This window comes from Ranitomeya imitator, chromosome 2 (assembly GCF_032444005.1).
Source record: "Ranitomeya imitator isolate aRanImi1 chromosome 2, aRanImi1.pri, whole genome shotgun sequence".
NCBI classification, from domain to species: domain Eukaryota; kingdom Metazoa; phylum Chordata; class Amphibia; order Anura; family Dendrobatidae; genus Ranitomeya; species Ranitomeya imitator.
Genome location: NC_091283.1, coordinates 720,136,370 through 720,151,843, shown reverse-complemented (window position 1 = coordinate 720,151,843; position 15,474 = coordinate 720,136,370).

Below are 15,474 nucleotides of genomic sequence, written 5' to 3'. Positions count from 1 at the left end.
TGGACCAGGTGGCGGGTGAAGAGGAGGAGGAGCATGATGGGGATGAATATTTACGGGAGGAGGATGCTTCACAGGTGGCAATAGAAACTGGTGGCGTTGCAAGGTCAGGTACAGGGTTTTTGCAGGACACAAGTGATGTTGATTTGCAAGAAAGTGCTCCTCAACCCAGCACAAGCAGTGAATTGACACCTGGAACATTGGCCCACATGGCTGAGTATGCCTTGCGTATCCTAAAAAGAGACCCCCGCATTTTCAAAATAATGACCGATGATGATTACTGGTTGGCCTGCCTCCTGGATCCATGATATAAAGGAAAATTACAAAATATCATGCCACATGAGAACCTTGAGCAAATATTGGCTACCAAACAAGCAACTCTTGTAGACCGTTTGGTTCAGGCATTCCCAGCACACAGCGGTGATGATGGTTCTCACACGAGTTGTAGGGGGCAACATGGCAGAGGTGTTAGAGGTGCACAAATCCGAAGTGGCATTGGACAGAGGGGTTTTATGACCAGATTGTGGAGTGATTTCGAAATGACCGCTGACACGACAGGTACTGCTGCAGTACCAATTTTGAACTACATTTAGCCTACTTTTTTATTGTGGGCCTACTAACTGTGTCTGCGCCACTCATTACAGTTGTCCTCCACTGAACAAAACAATGCCGCCTTTTTAGTCCTGTTACCAATTTTGAACTGCATTTAGCCTACTTTTTTATTGTGGGCCTACAAACTGTGTCTGCGCCACTGATTACAGTTGTCCTCCACTGAACAAAGCAATGCCGCCTGTTTAGTCCTGTTACCAATTTTGAACTGCTTTTAGCCTACTTTTTTATTTTGGGCCTACTAACTATGTCTGCGCCACTCTTTACATTTGTCCTTCACTGAACAAAGCTATGCCGCCTGTTTAGTCCTGTTACCAATTTTGAACTGAATTTAGCCTACTTTATTATTAGGGCCTATATCTGTGTTTCCTCCCCATCCTGCCCATTGCCCAGCCACTGCTAGATGAGTCTGCTGGTACATTGACCCAGACCACTACATTCCCCTTGCACTCTACACAGTCAGAATCTGACCCTGCTGAAAGTCAGGTTCCCCTTCCCGCATACTATACCACCTTACACGGGGACAAAGAGGAAGGCGCAGATGAAAGTGCAGGTTCCTTCATCAGGTGGGGGGGCATACTCATTGGCGACATCTTTGGCACAGGGCCCCTCATAGTACGCAAAAGTGTCTCTGGCATTGGGAGGCGCCAGCCACCGTCAAGCACATGGCCGTACTATGAGGGGCCCTGTGCCAGTGCCAATGAGTGGGCCCCCCCTACTTGCTCAGGATCACAGCACTTGCAAAGTTGAAATACTTACCTCTCCCTGCTCCACCGCTGTGACGTATTCTGCGTTTCCTGGGCCAACGAAAATCTTGAGCCAGCCCTACCCCCCCACAACTTTAACCAAATAACCCCCTGTTTTCAATACCTAACTATTATTATAAAGTAAATTAAGTTTGACAAGCTTAAGAAATAATAATTGATGTTTTTGGCATTAAAATGGACACTGAAGGCGTTTTCCTGTCCTCCACTCACTGCCAACTTTGATTCCCCATTGAATTGCATTGGGTTTCGTGTTTCGGTCGATCCCCTAACTTTTCGCAATAATCGACCGATTTCACCCGACCCGACTTTTGTAAAAGTCGCTCAACTCTAGTGAACATAAAAAATTTAAATAAACAAAAAAAGAACTGTGGAATTGCACTTTTTTGCAATTTGACTGCACTTAGAATTTTTTTTTACCATTTTCCAGTACGCAATATGTTAAAATTAATGATGTTTTTCAAAACTACAACTTGTCCCACAAAAAACAAGCACTCACATGGCCATATTGACCGAAAACTATAAACGAAATGGCTCTGGGAAAAAAGGAAGCAAAAAACGAAAAAGCAAAAACAGAAATACATCTGGTTGTAAAGTGATTAAATTGTTGTCCTTGGACGTATTTGGACCCATGACCTTAGTACTACAAGTTATTAGTGCTTACTACTAAATATTAAAGAGATTAATGTCTGAACCAAAAAGAGCATTTAGCCCCATACAGAACTTTAATCTAAGCTAAGGATGGAGATAGGGTTTTGGGGATTTTTGCAAAACTCCAGCTACAATAATATGGACTTTTTAGGATTTTTTTTCTTTATTATATTCCATGTACCATACAGTAAAAGTGATAAGAAAGCTTTATCCTTTGGGTGAGTGTGATTACAATAATACCATATTAATATAGTTTTCTTATCTTTTGTTACTTTTGCAAACTAAGAATAATATTGTAGAAAAAAAATGTTTATACATTGACACATTCTGAGAGCTATACAATTTTATTTTTTATGTGATGGGGATGTGCTATATGCAACAGTACCAAATAGGTGTACTTTTATGTTTATTTTGTTTTTACACAATAAAATATTCATATGCATATTCATTAGGAAAACAATTTTTTGTGATTGTTATACTGTTTGTTTTGTGAGGTTATTTTATATTTTTATAATTTTTTCTTAACTTTTTCTTTAGTCCCTCTACAAGAATTGGACATTTTAAACAACTGGCTGTTACTGTAAGAGTTTGGCTGTCAGTTAAGCCTCTCAGCAGTGAACCCATGAGAAAAGCTTCCTGCATGATCACCGTGAAGTAACTTTATACACATGTGGTCAACTTTGTTGGTACCCCTCGTTTAATGACAGAAAAACCTGCAATGGTCACAGAAATAACTTGAATCTGACAAACGTAATAATAAATACAAAAACTATGAAAATGAACAAATGAAAGTCAGACATTGCTTTTGAACCATTCTTCCACAGAATAAAAAAAAAAAAAATAAAACTCATGAAATAGGCCTGGACAGAAATTATGGTACCCCTGAAAATAATGTGACCAAAGGGACATGTTAAATCAAAGTGTGTCCACTAACTAGCATCACAGATGCCTACAATCTCGCAATAAGTAAGTGGGCCTGTATATAGGGCTACAGTTACTCACTGAGCTGTTTGGTGACATGGTGTGTATCACACTCAACATGGACCAGAGGAAGCGAAGGAACGAGGGGTACCAACAATTTTTGACCATATGCGTACATCATAGAGCAGGAACATGTTTACCATCATAACATACAGTACAGACCAAAAGTTTGGATACATCTTCTCATTTAAAGATTTTTCTGTATTTTCATTACTATGAAAATTGTACTTTCACACTGAAGGTATCAAAACTATGAATTAACATTAACACATGTGGAATTATATACTTAACAAAAAAGTGTGAAACAACTGAAATTATGTCTTATATTCTAGGTTCATCACAGTAGCCTTTTGCTTTGATGACTGCTTTGAACACTCTTGGCATTCTCTTGATGAGCTTCAAGAGGTAGTCACCGGGAATGGTCTTCCAACAATCTTGAAGGAAGTCCCAGAGATGCTTAGCACTTGTTGGCCCTTTTGCCTTCACTCTGTGGTCCAGCTCACCCAAAACCATCTCGATTGGGTTCAGGTCTGGTGACTGTGGAGGCCAGGTCATCTGGCGTAGCACTCCATCACTCTCCTTGTTGGTCAAATAGCCCTTACACAGTCTGAGGTTTTGTTTGAAGTCATTGTCCTGTTGAAAAATAAATGATGGTCCAGCTAAAAGCAAACCGGATGGAATAGCATGCCACTGCAAGATTATGTGGTAGCCATGCTGGTTCAGTATGCCTTCAATTTTGAATAAATCCCCAACAGTGTCACCAGCAAAGCACCCCCACACAATCACACCTCCTCCTCCATGCTTCACGGTGGGAACCAGGCATGTAGAGTCCATCCGTTCACCTTTTCTGCGTCGCACAAAGACACGGTGGTTGGAACCAAAGATCTCAAATTTGGACTCATCAGACCAAAGCACAGATTTCCACTGGTCTAATGTCCATTCCTTGTGTTCTTTAGCCCAAACAAGTCTCTTCTGCTTGTTGCCTGTCCTTAGCAGTGGTTTCCTAGCAGCTATTTTACCATGAAGGCCTGCTGCACAAAGTTTCCTCTTAACAGTTGTTGTAGAGATGTGTCTGCTGCTAGAACTCTGTGTGGCATTAACCTGGTCTCCAAACTGAGCTGCTGTTAAGATGCAATTTCTGAGGCTGGTGACTCGGATAAACTTTTCCTCAGAAGCAGAGGTGACTCTTGGTCTTCCTTTCCTGTGGTGGTCCTCATGTGAGCCAGTTTCTTTGTAGCGCTTGATGGTTTTTGCCACTGCACTTGGGGACACTTTTAAAGTTTTCCCAATTTTTCGGACTGACAGACCTTCATTTCTTAAAGTAATGATGGCCACTCGTTTTTCTTTACTTAGCTGTTTTTTTCTTGCCATAATACAAATTCTAACAGTCTATTCAGTAGGACTATCAGCTGTGTATCCACCAGACTTCTGCACAACACAACTGATGGTCCCAACCCCATTTATAAGGCAAGAAAACCCACTTATTGAACCTGACAGGGCACACCTGTGAAGTGAAAACCATTCCCGGTGACTACCTCTTGAAGCCCATCAAGAGAATGCCAAGAGTGTGCAAAGCAGTCATCAAAGCAAAAGATGGCTACTTTGAAGAACCTAGAATATAAGGCATATTTTCAGTTGTTTCACACTTTTTTGTTAGGTATATAATTCCACATGTGTTAATTCATAATTTTGATGCCTTCAATGTGAATTTAAAATTTTCATAATCATAAAAACACAGAAAACTCTTTAAATGAGAAGGTGTGTCCAAACTTTTGCTCAGTACTGAAGATATGAGATAGACAGATATGGGATAGATAGATAGATAGATAGATAGATAGATAGATAGATAGATAGATAAGTAGATAGATAGGTAGGTCCCTGATGAACAGGCATGTCTGATAGTAAAAGTATATAAATCAAAATGTGTTAATTCATAGTTTTGATGCCTTCAGTGTGACTGTACAATTTTCATAGTCATGGTTTTGTACTGTACATCTATGTCAAACATTGGGAAAGTGTGAATCTGTTAGGGTTGTCAGAACGCACTAAATAAATATGAAAATAAAGTGTGCTCGCCACCCTGGGTCCACGGTGCAGAGATGGCAAATTGCAGCCAGAGGACAATGGTGAATACTATGAGTGAGCAAAATTGACTCAAATTGAGTTAAAATCACTCAGTCAAGAAGCACGTGGCTATGCCAATCGCACACAGCGCCTGGAAAGGAACTTTGCAATAGGACTGTGTTTATCGGCACACAGTCGCAAAGTGAATATGGTTCTAAACGCGTATCCTGTTAGCTTCACAAGAGTACGCAAGCCCCACTGGGGCAAGGGAACCGGAAATGGACTCCAAGCACTCACAGAACTCCTCTCTGGAGAGGCCTGAATTCTAAAGGCACTAGTGCCTGCCCTGAATTCAAACACACAATCTCCTCTCCGGGGAAGCCGGAATTGAAAAGGCAATAGGCCTGCCCTGAGTAAAGACAACCGAGTCCACAATACCGTTAGGTTCATCACACACACAAAACATAAATGATCTTAGCGCACCGACGAGAGCGCCAAAGATCCTTTTATAGTTTTTGCTAATTAGACAGGACCTTGCTCACGGACCAATCTGAAGCCGAACCATGACCTGAGCATGTCACGGCTAACCACCACTGAGAAGACGCCTCACGAGCATGCTCACTAGAACGAATCCAGGACTTAGTCTCAGGAGGGATCGCTCGCTGCTGTCTATTGCCAGTTACTATAGCTGAACCTGGAGAGGCAGCAGTAAGCAAGCGCACATCGTGAGTCTGAGCAAGACCCTGAGACTGATGTCTTTACTGAGCGTCATTCAATGTGGTCAAGACTAAATGGGGACTGCAGGAGAAGACAAGGCTTGGGATCAATCCTGTGCAGAGGGAAAGTCCTGGCGCCTAACAGAATCTCCATAAAAAGAGCTTTGCAAAAAAAAAGTATGTTTTTAGTTGATAAAGAAAAGTTCTTAGACCATTAGAGGACAAAACACATCACATTGTATTCGCGTGAAATGTTCAATATCAATAACATGATTGCTACGCTCTTGAACTTTTTTCTGTACATTAATAAATTATTTGAGTCACCTAATGATATGAGATCAGGAATTTAGTTAGCTGACTGAAATATAATATTATATTAATAAAAAGTTCAGATAAAATCTTGTTTTGTAAAGTGAGCTTGATAGACTTTTTTGGTCTTGACCTGTGGTACAAATATACAATCATCCATGTTTGTTGATTATTGTATTTTTTTCCCATTTTGTCATTATTGTGTTTAGTCACCCATCTCTAAGCCTTGACAGATATTTGAAGTATCCTATGTCTGAAAAAATAGTAACGATCTATGATTGATCATACCAGCTTTCTGAGCCCAACATTAAAAGGTTAACAGACATGAAAATGTGACTTTTGCCTAGTATGAAGATCACTAAAACTAAGAGAGCTAGATAATAGACTCATAGAGAGATGTCTGTACTGAGATTATCAAGACTGAAATGAAAAACAATATTTCTGTTCTTGCCTGATGGGTGCTCAGCTGTTTCGTGCAATTTTCAGCTGCACATTTTCCAGGTGCTTCCTGCCATGAAGACCTTTGTGTTCACAGCATTGCAGAACTAAGCATTATCAAAAAGGTGGCACATGGCCATCATGATTAACTGTACAAGGATGTATAGCACATCAGTTTTACTAGTTTCATTTTAATGGAACAATTGCATCCTCTTTTGCCTGCATGTTTTTCCTCATGTCATAAATAGATTTTACAATGTGGGCACATCACAGTTTTACAACATTGCGCCCCATACTCATCCCACTTTAGAAATGTCCATTTTAGAACAGTGCAATAAAAAGAAATGATGGTGAATGCGATGTCAAGTATTTTTCTGCAGTAAATATCATAAGGTGTTGAGTGGCTTACTCGTCATAATTAATGTTTATTATCCTTTAGAATATTAAATAATTATACATGTAATCACCCTATTAAATGCCTTATCACCAGCTGATGAGAAAATATGCCCCAATTATCACTATGTCTAGCTATATAAGGATCAGTCTCAATGCCATCATCAAAATATAGCTTTTGAGTCTCTGAGAAGTTTAGATTTAAGAATAGAAATCAGTCATGTCTGGAATCAAAGGAGGAGCAAACTGCCAGAAGAGCTTGTGCCAGAATCCGTGCAAGGATCCCTGCCAAAAAGTGCCTATCTGTGTAAATCCTTGCCAAGACCGTAAGTTACTCTTTTTTGATTTTGCCTTTTTGCATTGTTGGTAAACTTTACACATTAGTTATTATTATAGAACTTTGCTCCAGAATTTTACATTAATATTTTTTTTTAACAAAGATATAAAAAATTTAAAGAATTAATGCATTTTAAAAACTGTAAAAAAAAAAAAAAAGCCTTAGACGTCTTGCTGAAACATGTCACATTTAAGGTTAGGTTTAGCTCACATTTCACATGCTCTTAGGTTCAGCCTGTAGGTATATACGGGCCCCATATATAATTTGCAGCTGTATGTCATTCAGTCGTATACTTCCTTTTTTGAATTGAAGTTGCTTTCTATTGAGATGAATAGTTGAATATGCTTTTGTGATACAGTAAAGTGATTAAAGTCTTAGAAGTAGGGTATGTTCTATGTATTCAATCTAAAATAGTGTTTTCCATAGAAGTAAATCTCAAACATGTAGAAAAAGTAATTGATCTAGATATTCATTATGACAGCCATATTTGTTGCTATGAAATTGGATTTAACCTTCAAGAGTAAACTGTTCAGGAGGTAATGTCCTATAGTGTACAATCCCTCCTAAACATCTAAACTGTCCATCATTGTGCCTCCCATTGTTATGTCATATAATCACTGCAGACAATAAGAGGTCACTGATTGACCTGCAGCCTTTACTATTACATAGTTAGTATATTTGAAAACAGACACGTTTATCAAGTTCAACCAAGCTGACATTAGTATATGGCTTTTTTATTTTATTTTTTGATGGACAGTTTAGCTGTTATGAATCTGTTATCCACTTGTAGGCAATCTTTTCAAATTGATGATATTTGATATATTCTTCATAACGGATTTCCACTGATTGTAGCATATACAGTAGTTCTTGATGCAAATTTTTGTTTTACAGTGAATATTGTTACTGTGTACACAATTCTGTAGTTTTTAAAGCTCTTTATATACTGTATACACAAGATATCAAAATGGTGATACAGACTTTCAGATTTTTGGACTAACTGCTTTACATTTTTCTTTCCAGATTATGCAGAATAGAAATTACTACTAGAAGATTAATTTTAGACCAGCCATTGTAATAATAGTGGATTATAACAAATATCTAAACTTTTTAGTCTTATCTCAGGGAGAAAATAATTGGAAATAATCCATTAAAACAGTCTCATATCAATTTCTGTATGATTCGAATTTGATACAGAAACATTTGGAAGGCATACAGGAAGACAAGGCCTGTAATAATTATAATGAGGCCATAGCTCAAAGAAGGTTTTTTTGTCATATTAAAAATTCTGGCTGTCTAGGGTAATGAAGGCATTGTTAATAAAATCTCTCCTATTGCAAGGCAGTGAACAAGTCAGTGTACATGTCCTGGTTGTATGAGGCAGTAAAAGGGTAACAGTTAAATTGTGGTTCATAGGGTCTAGTCTGCAGATGGGAAAAAAATCTAGCAGAAAGTTTTGGTATGTAGGAATTGACTAGTAGGCCCTTCCTTCACAACTGTCCTGCATAGGTGGTCGACCAGTATCCTATAGACTTCAACAGGTTGTGCCACAGCTCCATAGAACTCACACTTTGTACATAACTACGATACGACCATAATCATACATAACTCTGCATACATTGTTTCAAAATGCAGTGAACACAGAATGAATGTTTCTCTTTTCTAGCTTGCCAATCTGGATCCCAGTACTCCGGCTACAGCAATCAACAAGGTCGTGGACAATTCCCCAAACAAGGTAAACATAAGGATAATTTTAGTAGATTTTTCACTGTCATCAGTGCTAATTAATTTCTCTATGCACAGATCAAAATCACTGTATTTAAAAGCTGCTTTATAAGGTGTGATTCATAGGACTGCATCTGGCATAAAATATGAAGAAAAACTGTGCTGGGTTCCCAAACTTCTAGAAATTCTTGGACAGTCAGTAAAATTAGGACACTTTTCCCCTTGTCTGTAAAAAACTTGAATAGGTTATTATGACTGTAATTATCATTTTTTACAGTTCAAAGAGAATGCAGCTAATTTGTAGGTTGTAAACATGGATCACTTATAGTCATAATGATTTATTATGGTTATTGAATGTCACTGTAAAAAATGTTGAGTGTCTGTGAATTTTTGATAAGCTGTCCAGAAAAGAAAATCAAACTAGTGACCTTGATAATGTAGAGTATACAGTCTAAAGGCCCCTTCACATTAAGCGACGCTGCAGCGATACCGACAACGATCCGGATCGCTGCAGCGTCGCTGTTTGGTCGCTGGAGAGCTGTCACACAGACAGCTCTCCAGCGACCAACTATCCCGAGGTCCCCGGTAACCAGGGTAAACATCGGGTAACTAAGCGCAGGGCTGCGCTTAGTAACCCGATGTTTACCCTGGTTACCATGCTAAAAGTAAAAAAAAACAAACACTAGATACTTACCTACCGCTGTCTGTCCTCCAGCGCTGCGCTCTGCACTCCTCCTGTACTGGCTGTGAGCCGGAAAGCAGAGCGGTGACGTCACCGCTCTGCTTTCTGGCTCACAGACAGTACAGGAGGAGAGCAGAGCACAGCGCTGGAGGACAGACGGCTGTAGGTAAGTATGTAGTGTTTGTTTTTTTTACTTTTAGCATGGTAACCAGGGTAAACATCGGGTTACTAAGCGCGGCCCTGCGCTTAGTTACCCGATGTTTACCCTGGTTACCAGTGAAGACATCGCTGGATCGGTGTCACACACGCCGATCCAGCGATGTCAGCAGGAATCCAGCGACAAAATAAAGATCTGGACTTTATTCAGCGACCAACGATCTCCCAGCAGGGGCCTGATCGTTGGTCGCTGTCACGCATAACGATTTCATTAACGATATCGTTGCTACGTCACAAATAGCAACGATATCGTTAACAATATCGTTATGTGTGAAGGTACCTTAACAGAGCAATTCTTTATAAAATGTGATGATTCACAAAGACAACGTACAGGGCCACATAGAATGCTCAGTAGGGATCTACACAGTGTGTCTCATTACAAGGTATCCATATATCATAAATAGGAGAACTGTATCATTTTAGAAAATGCCCTTATTTTCCTGGAACTTGGTCTTCTCCAGAACTTGACACAGGAACCTTTATTTTAACTATTATGTATTCTGGTAGTTTTAGAATTTCTCAATGGGTGAGTGCATGAAAAAATAAAATATTTATCTTGCTTTTTGCCTTTGCGCTTTGCTCAAATTGGTTTACACATATACAATTCTGAAAAATAGCAAACACATATATAGTAAAGTTAATTCCAAAGCAATAAATATTATGAAAGTCTTATCTTTAAACTGCAGGTAATTTATTCTGTTAACTTGTTCCATGTATTGCTCTTTAGTATTGAACTGTCTATTGTAACTAAACCTTTATCTTTTTTTTATATTTGAGTGGCTTTTTATTTGCAAACAAGTGAGTGGGGGTCTACATCCTAAGACCGCACCAATCCCAAATGTAGCTCAGGTGACAGAAGCACACAGCTCCTTCCTGATCCCGCACACATACCAACGGATGGATACAATACAACAGCTGGAGCTGTGAACCACACAAGCGGTTTTTTGAGAGATAGGTGGCGTTCTCACTAAACTGCTTTTAATTAAAAGGGCACTCAAATAGCACTCAGATATAAAAAAAAGTATATAATTTATCTTCTTTGAAATAAATGACTAACTGATATATGTTCACTTCTCCATCAGATCCCTGCAACACCTGCTGTCCACCTCCCTGCTGTCCACCTCCCTGCTGTCCTGATCCCTGTTGTCCACCTCCCTGCTGTCCTGATCCCTGCTGTCCTGATCCCTGCTGTCCTGATCCCTGCCAAGGTCAAGGGAATTTCTATTGCAATAAATGAACATGTGACACCCGACTTTGTTCCTTGGATTGTTCCCCATCTTTCCGCAAATGTATTATAAATTGTCCTAACCAATTGAGAATCCTGACCTTCACCGTTGCTTGCTGTTTACTCATCTGTTCTGTTATCCAATAAAATTCTGCTATTAACACATGGATTACAGTTTATGTATTTAAGTTCTTATGCATTAGAAATCTTTTATTATAGTGGACAAAAAATAACAACCCACGGACAGATGAAGGATCCTTTCTAAGAAAAATAGACAGACATGTTTTCTAATCCAGAACAACACCTTTAACAAGAAAAATAAGTTTAATATCAAATGCCTATCATATGCAATGCAAAGCCTTTTAAGTGCAAATATACTTAAAGTAGACAACAGTAACATAAAGCTGCGCTGAACCACCAATAATAATAATCTTTATACAGAGCACTGTATAATTCAGTAGATGAACCTACAGAACTCTATAAGTAACAGAATACAATTCAAACAATTAGAGGGAAAGAGGTGACACAAAAAGATAGAAAATATAAAGAGATCAGTGTCCAATCACAGGTGATGAATTTCAAAGAAATGATTTGCATTCCTTCACCAAAATACAAAATTCCAATCTGTAATCGGTCATTATCAAGTATACAAAAAAATCACAAAGGGCTGGCTTTTATAGTGTGGAAGCAAAGTCTGCACCAATCACCACAAATGCCAAATCCACTCATATTAAATACATTATTTATACGAACATTCATAAAGAGTATACATACCCAATTGTGAATAGCATAAATAACACCTTATGCATTAAAAAGATGTAAATATGGGTTACCATAAATCACATAGGTGCTGTGTCCTGGGACAGCTGCGATATCTTGACCTGGATGGGTTGCTTCCTTTGGCCTCATGGGGGGCAGTCTCGACGCCATGGTAACCACCGTGGGCTCATTACTGCACAGCAGCCTCGCGTGTCATTGAGCATGCGGTCATGTGGCGATAGTCATGTAACCTCTCCTGTGTGACGCTCGCTGGTGGTGGAAGCGCTGGTCTGATACCCAGGTATGAGAGGGAGGTGATGATTAGTCAGCTGGTCGATACTGATGACAGAATTTGGCTTTATCACTGGCAATGATAGTTTATATTGCTGCCACATCAGCCTAATTACAATTTTGGTGCACTTCTCTTTGGTGGATCATTATTGGAACCCTGGAACATGTTATCTGCATATCCATGATCGACCTACAGGTGGTTGGGTTCTAGTATCCATGAGTATAGGGATGCCATGATTTGACTGGCTGAACACCTGTTTCAAACCTATGTAAACAAAGAATATATTACAGTATAAAGGTGCCTTTTTTTCCAGCTTTTTAATATATAGGGTTATTCACAATTGGGTATGTATAGTCTTTATGAATGTTTGTATAAATAATGTATTTAATATGAGTGGGTTTGGCCATTGTGGTGATTGGTGCAGACTTGGTCTCCACTAGGGTTGAGCGAAACGGAACGGACAAATTAAAAAAACGCCGACTTTCGGCAAAGTGGGGTTTCATGAAACCCGACCCGATCCGTGTGTGGGATCGGCCATGAAGACAGTGATCTTCGCGCCAAAGTCTCGTTTCGTATGACACGTTCAGCGACATTTGTCAGCCAATGAAGGAGGACGCAGAATGTGGGCAGCGTGATGACATAGGTCTCGGTCCCCACCATCTTAGAGAAGGGCATGACAGTGATTGGCTTGCTGTTAGGTCTCGAGTTCCCGCTTCTGCACAGGGGGAATCTCGAGCCACCTCCGCTGCGGTCTCCCATTCTTATCCAGCCGCAGTGGAGTCTGCTCAGCAGGGACGTCGGTCCCAGCGTCTTGCTCAGTCTCACTCTGTACAGAGAGTTACTGCTGCTTCTTCAGCTTCTGCCATTAAAGCCAGTGCTGGTCAGCAGCGAGCGGACTTCTCTGGGACTAAATCCTTGTCTGCACACACTGAGCATGCCCAGGGCAAGATCTCCCGTTGGAGATCGAGGGTCATGTGCTCAGGCTCTGCAGCACATTCCATTGGTCCTCTTGGCAGGTCTTGGAAGGGCAAAGTTTCTGTGGCCACTTCCTGTGCTGCAACTATATAAACTGCGCATGACCGCACGGCCATGCGCTAGTGTACAATTGTTAATGTGTGTATGTTGTGAGTGAAAGTCGCTCTTTAAATAACCCTCCCTATTGAATGTCTGTTCGCGGAAGGTGTATGCTTGCTGTCTAGCGCCCGACTTATCCTACAGCACTAATCACACATTACAGCGTCCAGTTGCTGTGACCGCCAGTACGGCGCCGTGCACTTCCTCTGTGCTTTCCTTACCCAAGCCTGGGTGGTTAGTGGCGTTCGTCTGTGCGGCACCACATGCACTCTTGTGCTTTAATATTATTATTTAGTTTCCTTACACACCCAGTTGCGGTGTTGTGCCAGCAAGTGTCTAATCGGACTTCAATCCTAGTTGGGGTTGAGTTCGCTGACTACTTGCTCGCGCTCTATGTGCGGTACCGCGTCCTGTGACGCAACAGGATCGCTTCCTTCACGCTGGGTGAAGTTTAACCCACGTGTGTATACTTATGAGTACCGCCATATAGTCCGTCATTACTTGGCAGCAGGTTCCATCTCTGCACGGCGAACGCACCATACTCTATCTGTCTTATTATTTGGTGCGTTCCGCTAGCCCTGACATTACACTAGCGCCAGGGTCTGGCTAGTAATGACGGACAAACAGCAATCCTTGCGGTATATCCAGCAGCTGGAGGGTAGTTTGGCGGCTCTTGAGAGCGCAACCTCAGCTGTGGATGTTACCGCAGTTGCTGTACAGGCTGCTAGCGTGGCTGCAGCAACCCTGTCCATTGCCACCCCTGCTCCGACATTTTCTCGCCTCCCGCTGCCAGAAAAATTTTCTGGTGATAGCAAATTTTGTAGGGGATTTGTGAGTCAGTGCTCTATTCACCTCGAGCTCCTGGCTGCACGTTTTACCACAGAGCGGGCTAAGGTGGGATTTATAGTGTCTCTCTTGTCGGACAGGGCGTTGGAATGGGCTACGCCGCTGTGGGAGCGTGGCGATCATGTGGTGCAGAGTGCTCCGCTGTTTCTGAGCACTCTGAAACAGGTCTTTTTAGGACCTCAAGTCACCCATGATACTGCGCTCCAACTGCTGGCATTAACTCAGGGTGAGTCCTTGGTCAGTCATTTTGCCGTCCAATTCCGCACTTTAGCTTCTGAGCTGGATTGGTCGGATAAAGCTCTTATCCCCATATTTTGGAGGGGCCTGGCTGACCACGTTAAGGACGCTCTGGCCACTAGGGAGATTCCTGCCACACTGGAGGAGTTAATAACTGTCTCCACTCGAATTGACCTCCGTTTTAACGAGCGGAGGTTAGAGCGAGCCCAGTGTAGGCAGAGGTTTCGGCTGGCTCCTACCTTCGCCAAACCTCTGGAATCTCCGGTCCTGGTTCCTGAGTCACATGAGGCCAGGGAAGTGTCACAAGCGGGATCTAAGTCCCGGACCGCTTGTGCACTCAAGGTCTGTCATGTTTGCCAGCAGTCAGGACATCTAGCCACCAGATGTTCTCAGCGGTCGAGGAAACGTCAGCGTCTAGTGGTAGTAGGTGGAGGTACACTAGACACGGCGACGTTTGCCTCTAAATTGTCCTTTAAGGGGACAATTACTATAGGCTCATTCTCCCACTTGGTAGAGCTCTGCGTGGATTCTGGGGCGGAGGGCAATTTTATGTCTTCTGCCTTCGCCCAACGTCACGCAATACCCCTGGTTATGCTAGCTCAACCAGTAACGGTACGAGTGGTGAATGGGTCGACACTGCCCTCACAGATAACACACCAGACCATCCCTTTTACTCTGTCCATGTCACCATCTCATCAGGAGATTATATCTCTGCTCGTCATTCCTGAGGGAATTGATGAGGTCCTGTTGGGAATACCTTGGCTACTGTACCACTCTCCTCATATCGAGTGGTCCTCTGGCAGAATCCTGGGATGGGGCGAATCTTGTGGGGGTAGGTGTCAGAGGGAGTGCGTTCAGGTTGCTACTACAGAGGTACCCGCAGATCTTTCCTCTCTCCCCAAGCAGTATTGGTCTTATGCAGACGTGTTCTCCAAAAAGGCGGTGGAGATCCTTCCGCCCCATCGCCCCTATGACTGTCCTATTGATCTCTTGCCTAGTGCTGAGCCTCCCCGGGGTCGAGTCTATCCGCTATCTCTCCCGGAGACGGAGGCCATGTCACAGTACATCCAGGAAAATCTGGCAAGAGGATTCATTAGGAAGTCAGTGTCACCTGCTGGGGCAGGGTTCTTCTTCGTGCAGAAGAAGAATGGGGAACTACGTC